At 45.8% G+C, this 15,072-nt stretch overlaps 1 protein-coding gene across 2 annotated transcripts in view; it reads left to right on the top strand.

Moving 5' to 3' along the window:
- The window catches only part of LOC106590611 (semaphorin-5A), a 334,049-nt gene that overhangs the window by 74,654 nt on the left and 244,323 nt on the right, over positions 1 to 15,072 (top strand). The gene's annotated exons all lie outside the window — the stretch shown is intronic.

The raw sequence follows: 15,072 nt of genomic DNA, 5'->3' as shown, positions 1-15,072 counted from the left end.
CGACCACCAGTAACATAACAGCCAAATGCCACTGCACCCATTCCATCCCAGCAGAGATTGATTCAGCTAATCATACAGCTCTCTGTCTAGGGTGTAATTGAGCGAAAGGACAAGGTCACCATACACACACACACACACACACACACACACACACACACACACACACACACACACACACACACACACACACCCACCCACTGCACTTCTCCTGTTAGCTCATGGGTAGTTGGACTACCTCTCGGCACTCAGAGTCTATTGAGCGTGATGACGCTGACTAACAGTCTGGCTAATCTGATCTAGCGTCCTCTGTGTGTCTCTGTGCTGGTTGACCTCAGGCGACCATGCTAGAGCCCAACCATGGGGTATCAGGAAAGCTGTTCTAGCACTGACATTTTAACTACAGTCTATTTAATTGTGCGTGCGTGTAATTACCTAATATTCCAGTACGGTTCATTAACTCAGTGCCTGCTTCAGTGGTGTTAATAATGTAGTGGTATTAATAAAGCATGGAGACATTTTGGTTACTTATCAGACATGCTGTATCACAACCGGCCGTGATTGGGAGTCCCATAGGGCGGCACACAATTGCCCCAACGTTGTCTGGGTTAGGGTTTGGCGGGGGTAGGCCGTCATCATAAATAAGAATTTGTTCTTAACTGAATTGCCTAGTTAAATAAAGGTGAAATAAATAAAATAAAAATAATATTTTCTGAGTTTAGATACTGCCCAGTGATACTGCCCAATGATACTTGATACTGCCCAGTGATACTGCCCAACGTTTCTAGACACTGCCCAGTGATACTGCCCAATGATACTAGATACTGTCAAATGATGCTGCCCAAAGATACTGCCCAATGACACTAGACACTGCCCAGTGATACTGCCCAACGTTTCTAGACACTGCCCAATGATACTGCCCAATGATACTGTCCAATGATACTATGATACTGTCCAATGACCTTCTCTTCTACCTCATCCCCTCCTCTCCTCTACCTCGTCCCCTCTACCTCGTCCCCTCTTCTCCTCATCCCATCTATCTCATCCCCTCTTCTCTTCTTCTCAACACATCCCATTCTCCTCTACCTCGTCCCCACGTCTCCTCTACATTGTCCCCACTTCTCCTCTTCCTGTACCCTCTTCTCCTCTACCTCATCCCCTCTACCTCGTCCCCACTTCTCCTCTACCCCGTCCCCTCTTCTCCTCTACCCCATCCCATCCCATCCTCTACCTCATCCCCTCTTCCCCCTCTCTATCTATGTTCAGCAAGCATTTATATATACACTGCTCAAAAAAATAAAGGGAACACTTAAACAACACAATGTAACTCCAAGTCAATCACACTTCTGTGAAATCAAACTGTCCACTTAGGAAGCAACACTGATTGACAATACATTTCACATGCTGTTGTGCAAATGGAATAGACAACAGGTGAAAATTATAGGCAATTAGCAAGACACCCCCAATAAAGGAGTGGTTCTGCAGGTGGGGACCACAGACCACTTCTCAGTTCCTATGCTTCCTGGCTGATGTTTTGGTCACTTTTGAATGCTGGCGGTGCTTTCACTCTAGTGATAGCATGAGACGGAGTCTACAACCCACACAAGTGGCTCAGGTAGTGCAGCTCATCCAGGATGGCACATCAATGCGAGCTGTGGCAAGAAGGTTTGCTGTGTCTATCAGCGTAGTGTCCAGAGCATGGAGGCGCTACCAGGAGACAGGCCAGTACATCAGGAGACGTGGAGGAGGCCGTAGGAGGGCAACAACCCAGCAGCAGGACCGCTACCTCCGCCTTTGTGCAAGGAGGAGCAGGAGAAGCACTGCCAGAGCCCTGCAAAATGACCTCCTGCAGGCCAGAAATGCGTATGTGTCTGCTCAAACGGTCAGAAACAGACTCCATGAGGGTGGTATGAGGGCCCAACGTCCACAGGTGGGGGTTGTGCTTACAGCCCAACACCGTGCAGGACGTTTGGCATTTGCCAGAGAACACCAGGATTGGCAAATTCGCCACTGGCACCCTGTGCTCTTCACAGATGAAAGCAGGTTCACACTGAGCACGTGACAGACGTGACAGAGTCTGGAGACGCCGTGGAGAACGTTCTGCTGCCTGCAACATCCTCCAGCATGACCGGTTTGGCGGTGGGTCAGTCATGGTGTGGGGTAGCATTTCTTTGGGGGGCCGCACAGCCCTCCATGTGCTCGCCAGAGGTAGCCTGACTGCCATTAGGTACCGAGATGAGATCCTCAGACCCCTTGTGAGACCATATGCTGGTGCAGTTGGCCCTGGGTTCCTCCTAATGCAAGACAATGCTAGACCTCATGTGGCTGGAGTGTGTCAGCAGTTCCTGCAAGATGAAGGCATTGATGCTATGGACTGGCCCGCCCGTTCCCCAGACCTGAATCCAATTGAGCACATCTGGGACATCATGTCTCGCTCCATCCACCAATGCCACGTTGCACCACAGACTGTCCAGGAGTTGGCGGATGCTTTAGTCCAGGTCTGGGAGGAGATTCCTCAGGAGACCATCCGCCACCTCATCAGGAACATGCCCAGGCATTGTAGGGAGGTCATACAGGCACGTGGAGGCCACACATACTACTGAGCCTCATTTTGACTTGTTTTAAGAACATTACATCAAAGTTGGATCAGCCTGTAGTGTGGTTTTCCACTTTAATTTTGAGTGTGACTCCAAATCCAGACCTCCATGGGTTGATAAATTGGATTTCCATTGATTATTTTTGTGTGATTTTGTTGTCAGCACATTCAACTATGTAAAGAAAAAAGTATTTAATAAGATGATTTCTTTCATTCAGATCTAGGATGTGTTGTTTAAGTGTTCCCTTCATTATTTTGAGCAGTATATATTTAAAAAAATTATTTAACCTTTATTTAACCAGGTAGGCTAGTTGAGAACAAGTTCTCGTTTACAATTGTGACCTGGCCAAGATAAAGCAAAGCAGTTCGACAACATACAACAGCACAGAGTTACACATGGAGTAAAACAAACATACAGTCAATAATACAGTAGAAAAATAAGTCTATATACAATGTGAGCAAATGAGGTGAGATAAGGGAGGTAAAGGCAAAAAAGGCCATGGTGGCAAAGTAAATAAAATATAGCAAGTAAAACACTGGAATGGTAGATTTGTAGTAGAAGGAAGTGCAAAGTAGAAATAAATAATGGGGTGCAAAGGAGCAAAATAAATAAAATAAATATATACAGTAGAGGAAGAGGTAGTTGTTTGGGCTAAATTATAGATGGGCTATGTACAGGTGCAGTGATCTGTGAGCTGCTCTGACAGCTGGTGCTTAAAGCTAGTGAGGGAGTTAAGTGTTTCCAGTTTCAGAGATTTTTGTAGTTCGTTCCAGTCATTGGCAGCAGAGAACTGGAAGGAGAGATATACCTGCTGGAGCGTGTGCTACAGGTGGGTGCTGCTATGGTGACCAGTGAGCGGAGATAAGGGGAGACTTTACCTAGCACGGTCTTGTAGATGACCTGTAGCCAGTGGGTTTGGCGATGATTATGAAGCGAAGGCCAGCCAACGAGAGCGTACAGGTCGCAGTGGTGGGTAGTATATGGGGATTTGGTGACAAAACGGATGGCACTGTGATAGACTGCATCCAGTTTGTTGAGTAGGGTATTGGAGGCTATTTTGTAAATGACATTGCCGAAATCGAGGATCGGTAGGATGGTCAGTTTTATGAGGGTATGTTTGGCAGCATGAGTGAAGGATGCTTTGTTGCGAAATAGGAAGCCAATTCTAGATTTAACTTTGGATTGGAGATGTTTGATGTGACTCTGGAAGGAGAGTTTACAGTCTAACCAGACACCTAGGTATTTGTTGTTGTCCACATATTCTAAGTCAGAACCGTCCAGAGTAGTGATGCTGGACAGGCGGGCAGGTGCAGGCAGCGATCGGTTGAAGAGCATGCATTTAGTTTTACTTGTATTTAGGAGCAGTTGGAGGCCACGGAAGGAGAGTTGTATGGCATTGAAGCTTGTCTGGAGGGTTGTTAACACAGTGTCCAAAGAAGGGCCAGAAGTATACAGAATGGTGTCGTCTGCGTAGAGGTGGATCAGAGACTCACCAGCAGCAAGAGCGACATCATTGATGTATACAGAGAAAAGAGTTGGCCCAAGAATTGAACCCTGTGGCACCCCCATAGAGACTGCCAGAGGTCCGGACAACAGGCCCTCTGATTTGACACACTGAACTCTATCAGAGAAGTAGTTGGTGAACCAGGCGATGCAATCATTTGAGAAACCAAGGCTATTGAGTCTGCCGATGAGGATGTGATGATTGACAGAGTCGAAAGCTTTGGCCAGGTCAATGAATACGGCAGCACAGTATGGTTTCTTATCGATGGCGGTTACGATATCGTTTAGGACCTTGAGCGTGGCTGAGGTGCACCCATGACCAGCTCTGAAACCAGATTGCATAGCGGAGAAGGTGCGGTGGGATTCGAAATGGTCGGTAATCTGTTTGTTGACTTGGCTTTCGAAGACCTTAGAAAGGCAGGGTAGGATGGATATAGGTCTGTAACAATTTGGGTCAAGAGTGTCTCCTCCTTTGAAGAGGGGGATGACAGCAGTTGCTTTACAATCTATGGGAATCTCAGACGACATGAAAGAGAGGTTGAACAGGCTAGTAATAGGGGTTGCAATAATTTCGGCAGATAATTTTAGAAAGAAAGGGTCCAGATTGTCTAGCCCGGCTGATTTGTAGGGGTCCAGATTTTGCCGCTCTTTCAGAACGTCAGCTGAATGGATTTGGGAGAAGGAGAAATAGGGAAGGCTTGGGCGAGTAGCTGTGGGGGGTGCAGTGCTGTTGACTGCAGTAGAGTAGCCAGGTGGAAAGCATGGCCAGCCGTAGAAAAATGCTTATTGAAATTCTCATTTATAGTGGGTTTATCGGTGGTGACAGAGTTTCCTATCCTCAGTGCAGTGGGCAGTTGGGAGGAGGTGTTCTTATTCTCCATGGACTTTACAATGTCCCAGAACATTTTTGAATTTGTGTTGCAGGAAGCAAATTTCTGCTTGAAAAAGCTAGCCTTGGCTTTTCTAACTGCCTATGTATATTGGTTTCTAACTTCCCTGAAAAGTTGCATATCACGGGGGCTGTTCGATGTTAATGCAGAACGCCACAGGATGTTTTTGTGTTGGTTAAGGGCAGTCAGGTCTGGGGAGAACCAAGGGCTATATCTGTTCCTGGTTCTACATTTCTTGAATGGGGCATGCTTATTTAAGATGGTGAGGAAAGCATTTTTTTTAAATAACCAGGCATCCTCTACTGACGGGATGAGGTCAATATCCTTCCAGGATACCAGGGCCAGGTCGATTAGAAAGGCTTTCTCGCTGAAATGTTTCAGGGAGCGTTTGACAGTGATGAGTGGAGGTCGTTTGACCGCTGACCCATTACGGATGCAGGCAATGAGGCAGTGATCGCTGAGATCTTGGTTGAAAACAGCAGAGGTGTATTTAGAGGGCAAGTTTGTTAGGACGATATCTATGAGGGTGCCAGTGTTTACGGCTTTGGGGTGGTACCTGGTAGGTTTATTGATAGTTTGTGTGAGATTGAGGGCATCAAGCTTAGATTGTAGAATGGCTGGGGTGTTAATTAAGCATGTCCCAGTTTAGGTCACCTAGTAGCACGAGCTCTGAAGATAGATGGGGGCAATCAGTTCACATATGGTGTCCAGAACACAGCTGGGGGCCGAGGGTAGTCTATAGCAGGCGGCAACGCTAAGAGGCTTGTTTTTAGAGAGATGGATTTTTAAAAGTAGAAGTTCAAATTGTTTGGGTACAGACCTGGATAGTAGGACAGAACTCTGCAGGCTATCTCTGCAGTAGATTGCAACACCGCCCCCTTTGACCGTTCTATCTTGTCTGAAAACGTTGTAATTAGGGATGAAGATTTCAGAGTTTTTGCTGGACTTCCTAAGCCAGGATTCAGACACGGCTAGGACATCCTGGTTGGCAGAGTGTGCTAAAGCAGTGAATAAAACAAACTTTAAAATATAGAAACGTCCCTTTTTCAGGACCCTGTCTTTCAAAGATAATTCGTAAAAATCTAAATAACTTCACAGATCTTTATTGTAAAGGGTTTAAACACTGTTTCCATGCTTGTTCAATGAAACAAACAATTAATGAACATGCACCTGTGGAACAGTCGTTAAGACACTAACAGCTTACAGACGGTAGTCAATTTTGGTCACAGTTATGAAATCTTCTGACACTAAAGAGGCCTTTCTACTGACTCTGAAAAACACCAAAAGAAAGATGCCCAGGGACCCTGCTCATCTGCGTGAACGTGCCTTAGGCATGCTGAAAGGAGGCATGAGGACTGTAGATGTGGCTAGGGCATTCAATTGCAATTTCTGTACTGTGAGACGCCTAAGACAGCGCTACAGGGAGACAGGATGGACAGCTGATTGTCCTCGCAGCGGCAGACCACGTGTAACAACACCTGCACAGGATCGGTACATCCGAACATTACACTTGCGGGACAGGTACAGGATGGCAACAACAACTGCCAGAGTTACACCAGGAACGCACAATCCCTCCATCAGTGCTCAGACTGTCCGCAATAGGCTGAGAGAGGCTGGACTGAGGGCTTGTAGGCCTGTTGTAAGGCAGGTCCTCACCAGACATCTCCGCTAACAATGTTGCATATGGGCACAAACCCACCGTTGCTGGACCAGACAGGACTGGCAAAAAGTGCTCTTCAATGACGAGTCACGGTTTTGTCTCACCAGGGGTGATGGTGGGATTCGTGTTTATCATCGCAGGAATGAGCATTACATCGAGGCCTGTACTCTGGAGCGGGATCGATTTGGAGGTGAAGGGTCCGTCATGGTCTGGGGCGGTGTGTCACAGCATCATCGGACTGAGCTTGTTGTCATTTCAGGCAATCTCAACGCTATCTGTTACAGGGAAGACATCCTCCTCCCTCATGTGGTACCCTTCCTGCAGGCTCATGCTGACATGACCCTCCAGCATGACAATGCCACCAGCCATACTGCTCGTTCTGTGCGTGATTTCCTGCAAGACAGGAATGTCAGTGTTCTGCCATGGCCAGCGAAGAGCACGGATCTCAATCCCATTGAGCACGTCTGGGACCTGTTGGATCGGACGGGTGAGGGCTAGGGCCATTCCCCCAAAAAATGTCCTGGAACTTGCAGGTGCCTTGGCGGAAGAGTGGGGTAACATCTCACAGCAAGAACTGGCAAATCTGGTGCAGTCCATGAGGAGGAGATACATTGCAGTACTTAACTTCTATGGGCTAGGTGGGACACTAGCGTCCCACCTGCGGGACACAGCCAGTGAAATATCAGGGCGGAAAATTCAAAAACAACAAAATGTCATAATTCAACTTTCTCAAAGATACAACTATTTTACACCATTTTAAAGATACACTTCTCGTTAATCTAACCACATTGTCCGATTTCAAAAAGGCTTTACAGCGAAAGCAAAACATTAGATTATGTTAGGAGAGTACATAGACAAAAATAATCACACAGCCATTTTCCAAGCAAGGACATGTGTCAATTAAACCCAAAACACAGCTAAATGAAGCACTAACCTTTGACGATCTTCATCAGATGACACTCCTAGGACATTATGTTACACAATACATGTATGTTTTGTTCGATAAAGTTCATATTTATATCCAAAAACAGCATTTTACATTGGCGTGTGATGTTCAAAAAATGTATTCCCACCAAAACGTCCGGTGAATGTGCACATCAATTTACAAAAATACTCATCATAAACGTTGACAAAATATATAACAATTATTTTAATAATTATTGATAGACTACCCCTGGATGCAACCGCTGTGTCAGATTTTAAAATAGCTTTACGGAGAAAGCACATTTTTCAATATTCTGAGTTCATAGCTCAGCCATCACGGTGAGCTATAGAGACACCCGCCAAGTTCGGGGCAACCTAAACTCAGAATTAGTATTAGAAATATTCTCTTACCTTTGCTGATCTTCGTCAGAATGAACTCCCAGGACTGCTACTTCCACAAGAAATGTTGTTTTTGTTCGAAATAATCCATATTTATGTACAAATACCTCCGTTTTGTTCGTGCGTACAGATCACTTATCCAAAGGTATAACGCGCGAGTGCGGAACGAGAGACGATAAGTCTAAATGTTCCATTACCGTACTTAGAAGCATGTCAAACGCTGTTTAAAATCAATCTTTATGGTATTTTTTACGTAAAATTGCGATAATATTCCAACCGGACAATAACATATTCATTCAAGAAGAAAAAGAAGGAGGGGCGTGCTCACGGGACCGAGCATATCCAATCCCTTTGCTGCCAGGCAGACCACTCAGTAACTGAGCTCCTATTATCTGCCCAGTGACAGGAAAATGCTCAAACCACTTTCTGAAGGCTTTAGACAGCCAATGGAAGCCTTAGGAAGTGCAATGGCCCCCACAGACACTGTAGTTTCGATAGAGAATCAAAAGAAGAACTACAATTCTCAGACTTTCCACTTCCTGCTTGGAATTTTCGCAGGTTTCTGTCTGCCATATGAGTTCTGTTATACTCACAGACACAATTCAAACAGTTTTAGAAACTTCAGAGTGTTTTCTATCCAAAGCGACAAATCTACTGATAATATGCATATTCTAGTTTCTGGGCCAGAGTAGTAACCTGTTTAAATTGGGTACGTTTTTCATCCGGCCGTGAAAATACTGCCCCCTAGCCCAGACAGGTTAATGCAGCTGGTGGCCACACCAGATACTGACTGTTACTTTTGATTTTGATCCCCCCTTTGTTCAGGGACACATTATTCAATTTCTGTTAGTCACGTCTGTGGAAATTCTTCAGTTTATGTCTCAGTTGTTGAATCTTGATATGTTCATACAAATATTTACATATGTTAAGTTTTCTGAAAATAAATGCAGTTGACAGTGAGGACGTTTCTTTTTTTTCTGAGTTTTGTAACATTGGGCAGTATCACTTGGCAGTATCTAGTATCATTGGGCAGTATCTAATAACATTGGGTTGCTCAGAGCCTCTACGGTTCTGCTTGGCGTTGAAGCATCTGGTGCCTGTGGGTTGCTCAGAGCAGGGACTCTAACAAACATGAAAGACTTAACCCAAAAGGGTGGTGGTTTTCATTTTGCTCAGCCAAACTAACTGCTACTGTACAGCAACACTCCCTAGTTTCCTGAAACAAGTCACATATTATCAAGTCTGTGGGACCCCTTTTCAATGTTTACTAAAATAAAAATTATACTATGAATTTTTTTTCCCTCCTGAGACTCATTGACCTTGGCTCATTTTCTGTGAAGAACATGTAAAATAACACATTTCCATTTTGGGCACGCTGTGCACTCACTACACATTTATATTACATATGTGGTGTTCGGGTCCACTGGAAAAAGTGTGGGAAAGTGTGTGTGTAGGTGAAAACAAGTAAAAATGAAACAAGAAGGTTTGTTGTGTGCCTTCACTCTGTCTTCCTCCTCCCTGGGCCTGCTGTTTCAACATAGCAACAAGAACCTGTCTTTCTCCCTGCCTGTCTGCCTGTCTCCCGCTTTTCTCGCACTCATAACCCTTTGTAGTGTGTGAAACTACACAATGTCTTGCGGGAACCTGCACAATGTTATTACAATACATTATTTCAATTCATTGTAAAAAATGCTGTATTTTTCCAAATTGGGAGAGGGACACAACATATTGCTTTGCATGTGTGGCTCCTTACCACAATCAGTTAGTATGGCAAAAATAATCTCTGCTCGGAGGGCCTTAGAAATAATTTTTGTAGAGAGAGAAACTACTGTGGAAGGAGTGTCTTCCACTTTGGAAGATGAAGAATTTTCCGAATGTGAGGGTCATGTCTCTGTCAACTCAGAGTCTGACAGTAAGTTGGAAGAAGAGGATGAGATTGACCCTCAGCCAGCCCCAGGACCAGCCAGTCAGCAGCCAGCCCCAGGACCAGCCAGTCAGCAGCCAGCCCCAGGACCAGCCAGTCAGCAGCCAGCCCCAGGACCAGCCAGTCAGCTGCCAGCCCCAGGACCAGCCAGTCAGCAGCCAGCCCCAGGACCATCCCATCAGCCGCCAGCCCCAGGACCAGCCAGTCAGCAGCCAGCCCCAGGACCAGCCAGTCAGCAGCCAGCCCCAGGACCAGCCAGTCAGCAGCCAGCCCCAGGACCAGCCAGTCAGCAGCCAGCCCCAGGACCAGCCAGTCAGCTGCCAGCCCCAGGACCAGCCAGTCAGCAGCCAGCCCCAGGACCATCCCGTCAGCCGCCAGCCCCAGGACCAGCCAGTCAGCAGCCAGCCCCAGGACCAGCCAGTCAGCAGCCAGCCCCAGGACCAGCCAGTCAGCAGCCAGCCCCAGGACCATCCCATCAGCAACCAGCTTCTTGCCCAAGGAATGAGCCACCCTGCATGGCTACCAATGTTGTAAGGATGCAACCAAGGCCGACGCAGATGGCGGTTACTCATGTGCAGGACATAATCTTCTTTTGAACTGTTCATCCCAGACACCATCCAGAAAATCATTCTGGACTGCACTAATTTGGAGGGAAGGCGTGTTTTTGGAGAGAGATGGAAGGAGATGGACCAAACTCATTTACATGCATACTTTGGGGTTCTTATCCTTGCTGGTGTTTTCAGATCCAATGGGGAATCCACAGAATCCCTGTGGGATGCAGAAACTGGTAGAGAACTTCTCAGTGCAACAATGTCTCTGGAAAACTTCCACATTATTTCCAGGAATATCCGCTTAGATAGCTGAGATACAAGACCAGCTTGGCGACAGAGAGACAAAGCTAGCTGCAATCAGGTCAGTTTAGGACAAGTGGGTGGACCACCTTCACCTGTTTTACAACCCTGGGTCAAATGTTAGTGTTGATGAGCAGCTAATGCCATCTAGGGGACGCTGCCCCATCAGGCAGTACATACCGTCTGTACTCGCAAAATATAGAATATTTTGCTGCTTCATCATATGCCTGGAACTTGCAAGTGTTTACGGGGAAGCCAGATAGAGGAGCCTCTGAGAAGAACCAAGGGATGCAGGTTTTCCTGGACGTGACACAGGGACTTGGTGCCCACAACATCACATGCTATAACTTTTTTACTTCACACAAGCTGGGACAGGAACTCCTCAAGAGGAAGCTGACAATGGTAGGAACTGTACGAAAAAACAAATCAGAGCTCCCACCTCAGGTGTTGAATACACGAAACAGGTCTATCATTTCCTCTCAGTTTGTGTTCACGGCCGACACGTCCCTAGTGTCCTACGTGCCAAAGAAAGGCAGAAATGTGGTACTCATGAGTACGCTGCATAAGGATGGGAGAATCTGTGGCTGGGAACATCAAAAACCAGAAATCATAATGGATTACAATGCCTCAAAAGGAGGGGTGGACAATTTAGACAAGCTGGTGTCTGGCTACAGCTGCAAAAGAAGAACCCTACGCTGGTCACTTGTGTAATTCTTCAACATGTTGGACATCTCAGCGTACAACGTGTTTGTCATCTGGATGGCACTGAACCCAGATTGGAACAGAGGGAAGCTCTAGAGGAGACGGCTCTTACTCGAGGAGCTGGGCAAGACATTGGTAAGACCTCAAATCCAGAGAAGCCAATATATCCCAAGGACCCCAGCTTCTGCAGCCATCGTGAGGAGGATTCAGGAGGAGAATGCTGCTGCACCATGCGCCCGACCCACAGAACCAACAACTCCAATACCGGAAGTAAGTGTGAGTGATGTTGTTGCAGGTGTGTGTGTGTGTCTAACTCTCCTACCTTGGCCTGTTGTAACTATATATGTGAGTGAGTGAGATGTTAGTAAATTTCCCGAACTCAGTGTTTTCATCATTCTAGATTCCAGCCGGTAGCAACAAGAAGAAGCGCTGTGATGTGTGTGGACCCAACAAGGACAGGAAGACACAGTACACGTGCATCAAATGCAAGAAATACATTTGCAACACATACACACTGTCACGCCCTGACCTTAGAGAGTCTGTTTTATTCTCTATTTGGTTAGGTTAGGGTGTGACTTGGTTGGGGAAATCTATGTTTATATTTCTTTGTTGGCCTAGTATGGTTCCCAATCAGAGGCAGCTGTTTCTCGTTGTCTCTTAATGGGGATCATACTTATGCAGCCCCTTTTCCCACCTGAGATTGTGGGATCTTGTTTTTGCATTGTGCTGTCTAGCCCTGCAGAACGTTACGTTCGGTTTTTGCATTTTCTATTTTTGTTGGTGTTCTTTATTAAAATTAATGATGTACGCCTACCACGCTGCACCTTGGTCTCCTCATTCAAACGACGAGCGTAACACACACAGTAAAACGCTGTCCCTCGTGGTGTGTAGACCGGCCTTCATTTAATTCATTTATCATTTCCATAAAATACTGTATGTAAAATTTGTCCTCACAGAATAACACATCATTAGAGAGTTAGTGTGTGTTTGTGCGTGTGTGGTGGTTTGTTTTTCTATCCTTGTGGAGACCTAAAATCCCCCAAAGTCCTCACAAGGATAGTAAAACAAGGAAAAGTCTCCCTTGTGGGGACATTTCCACACATCCCCATGAGGACAAAGGTTATTTTAAGCTTAAGGGTTAGGTTTAGGGTTAGAATTAGGGTAAGCGTTATATTTAGGTTAAGGGTTAGGAGTTAGGTTTGGGTTAGGGTTATGGGTTATGGTTAGAGTGAAGGTTAGTGTTAGGGGTTAGGGTTAGGGTTTAGGGTTAGGGTTAGGTTTAGGTTTAGGGTTAGGGTTAGGGGTTAGTTTTAGGGTTAGGGAGTATCTTGAAGAGAACATAAACAAATAATCATATCAGGTTCATTACAACTATCTGTCACATCACCGATTGGAGACCAAGACGGTTTAATTGGTCCATGGCGAATAGTTTTTACAGCCCACTAAGTCCACTGCGCGTCCAACTGGCTACATTCTTAAGCATCAGTGTATTCTATTTATGACCACACTTCTCACAATGTGGCATTTTAATACCCAACGCAGGAAATTAAGTATAGTCCACGTAGCCTTTACTTTGTGTACTACATCTCTCTCATTTGTCCCTGTAGTAAATCCCTTTCATGTGTTTTTCTTTAAGTCTTCAAGCTGCACTATGTCACTTTTTGGGCAACCCGACCAAATTTCACATAAAACTTGAGTTATAGATGTGTCATTCTCATTGAAAGCAAGTGTAAGCAGCGGTAGAGCTGTTCTATGTACATTATTTCTATGCTTCCCATTCATGTTTTGCGTCTTTTACCATTCGGTTTTGTACACCAGCTTCAAACAGCTGAAAATACAATGTTTTACTATGTAAAATATATTTCACACAGCGGTTTAGATAGTAGAAAGATTATACTTGCTTCTTTTGTCACATAAACTCAAATTAGGTGAACTATTAGAATTTTAGCAACCAAGAAATGGCGGAGTGATTTCTGCATTGTGCATCTTTAAGTTAGTGATTTATTTATTTTTCCTCTGTGACACACGGAGGCTATTACGTCATCTTGTTAAATGTTCCTTTTTTTCTTCCCTTAAAGGGTTTCGCTATAAAGTCCATGTTCCATTTAAATACTTTATTGCACACTTATTTGCGGCTATGTAGTAGTTTCTCTGGTTTGATTCACCCTCTGACCTGAGGCCTTTGCTCAGCTCCACTGTGATTTTAGATGCTTGTTTTGACTTCCTAAAATAACACTTCAGGGAAAACCCTCCAAGGACTCAGAGGGTTCCACCAGTTCTGGTCAACGTGGACCTCTGTGTTTAAATTCTTACTATATCAAGGACCAGGAGTTTGCCCTGATTGTGAAATGTGGTCAAGAAAACCTCCTGTTCCTAATAATATATTATCGCTATTGGTCAGAAGGTTTCTCCTGACCACACGACCTCACCTCCAGGTTGGTTAACCTGAAGCTAATTTTGACAGTTTTCATTCTGACATTGAACAGGTGTTTATTTTAACTTTATTTTAAGGTTTTATTCTCAATCCAACTTCCCAAAATAGTTGCAATTTCATATTTTTGTTTTACCGCAAGGGAGAGCAAAACCCCCTAGTTTCTCCAGTTGGACACGTCTTGACAGCCTGCATTTATGTGTAATATATAGGAACTCAATTTAAATCCTCAATTACCCCCCATTTACTCCTAGAGACCTTCGGTATTCTAGTCCCAGTCGGTTCCACATGTGTCTATTGTGTCAGGTCAGGCTGTTCTTTATACAGTTTGAGCTCTCTGAGACTGAAGACTGCCCTCGTCTCTGGAGCTGGAGGGGTTCATATTTAGGTAGTGTGTCAACCACCCTGTGTCTGAACCCTGAACAACAAACCAGGAAAGAGTGACGGAGAAGGAAAAAATGCAAAGGGGGCTTGAAGTGGGGAGGAGGGGAAAGGGGGATAGAAGTAGGGAGGAGGGGAAAGGGGATAGAAGTGGGGAGGAGGGGAAAGGGGGATAGAAGTGGGGAGGAGGGGAAAGGGGGATAGAAGTGGGGAGGGGGAAAAGGGGGATAGAAGTGGGGAGGAGGGGAAAGGGGGATAGAAGTATGGAGGAGGGGAAAGGGGGATAGAAGTGGGGAGGAGAGAAAGGGGGATAGAAGTGGGGAGGAGGGGAAAGGGGGATAGAAGTAGGGAGGAGGGGAAAGGGGGATAGAAGTGGGGAGGAGGGAAAGGGGGATAGAAGTGGGGAGGAGGGGAAAGGGGGATAGAAGTAGGGAGGAGGGGAAAGGGGGATAGAAATGGGGAGGAGGGGAAAGGGGGATAGAAGTATGGAGGAGGGGAAAGGGGGATAGAAGTGGGGAGGAGGGGAAAGGGGGATAGAAGTGGGGAGGAGGGGAAAGGGGGATAGAAGTGGGGAGGAGGGGAAAGGGGGATAGAAGTGGGGAGGAGGGGAAAGGGGGATAGAAGTATGGAGGAGGGGAAAGGGGGATAGAAGTGGGGAGGAGGGGAAAGGGGGATAGAAGTGGGGAGGAGGGAAAGGGGGATGTTTATTGAAGAAGTTTTATAAATCCCCTTGGTTCCTTTTATAAAGGACAAGGTCAGGGTTCAGTTGAGGTTCATATCGTGTTCCGACCGAAATTAAAGCTATTGCTTCTC

The sequence above is a fragment of the Salmo salar genome, chromosome 29 (assembly GCF_965601325.2).
Source record: "Salmo salar chromosome 29, fSalSal1, whole genome shotgun sequence".
In the NCBI taxonomy this organism is placed as follows: Eukaryota; Metazoa; Chordata; class Actinopteri; order Salmoniformes; family Salmonidae; genus Salmo; species Salmo salar.
This window is presented reverse-complemented; position numbering and strand designations above follow the sequence as displayed.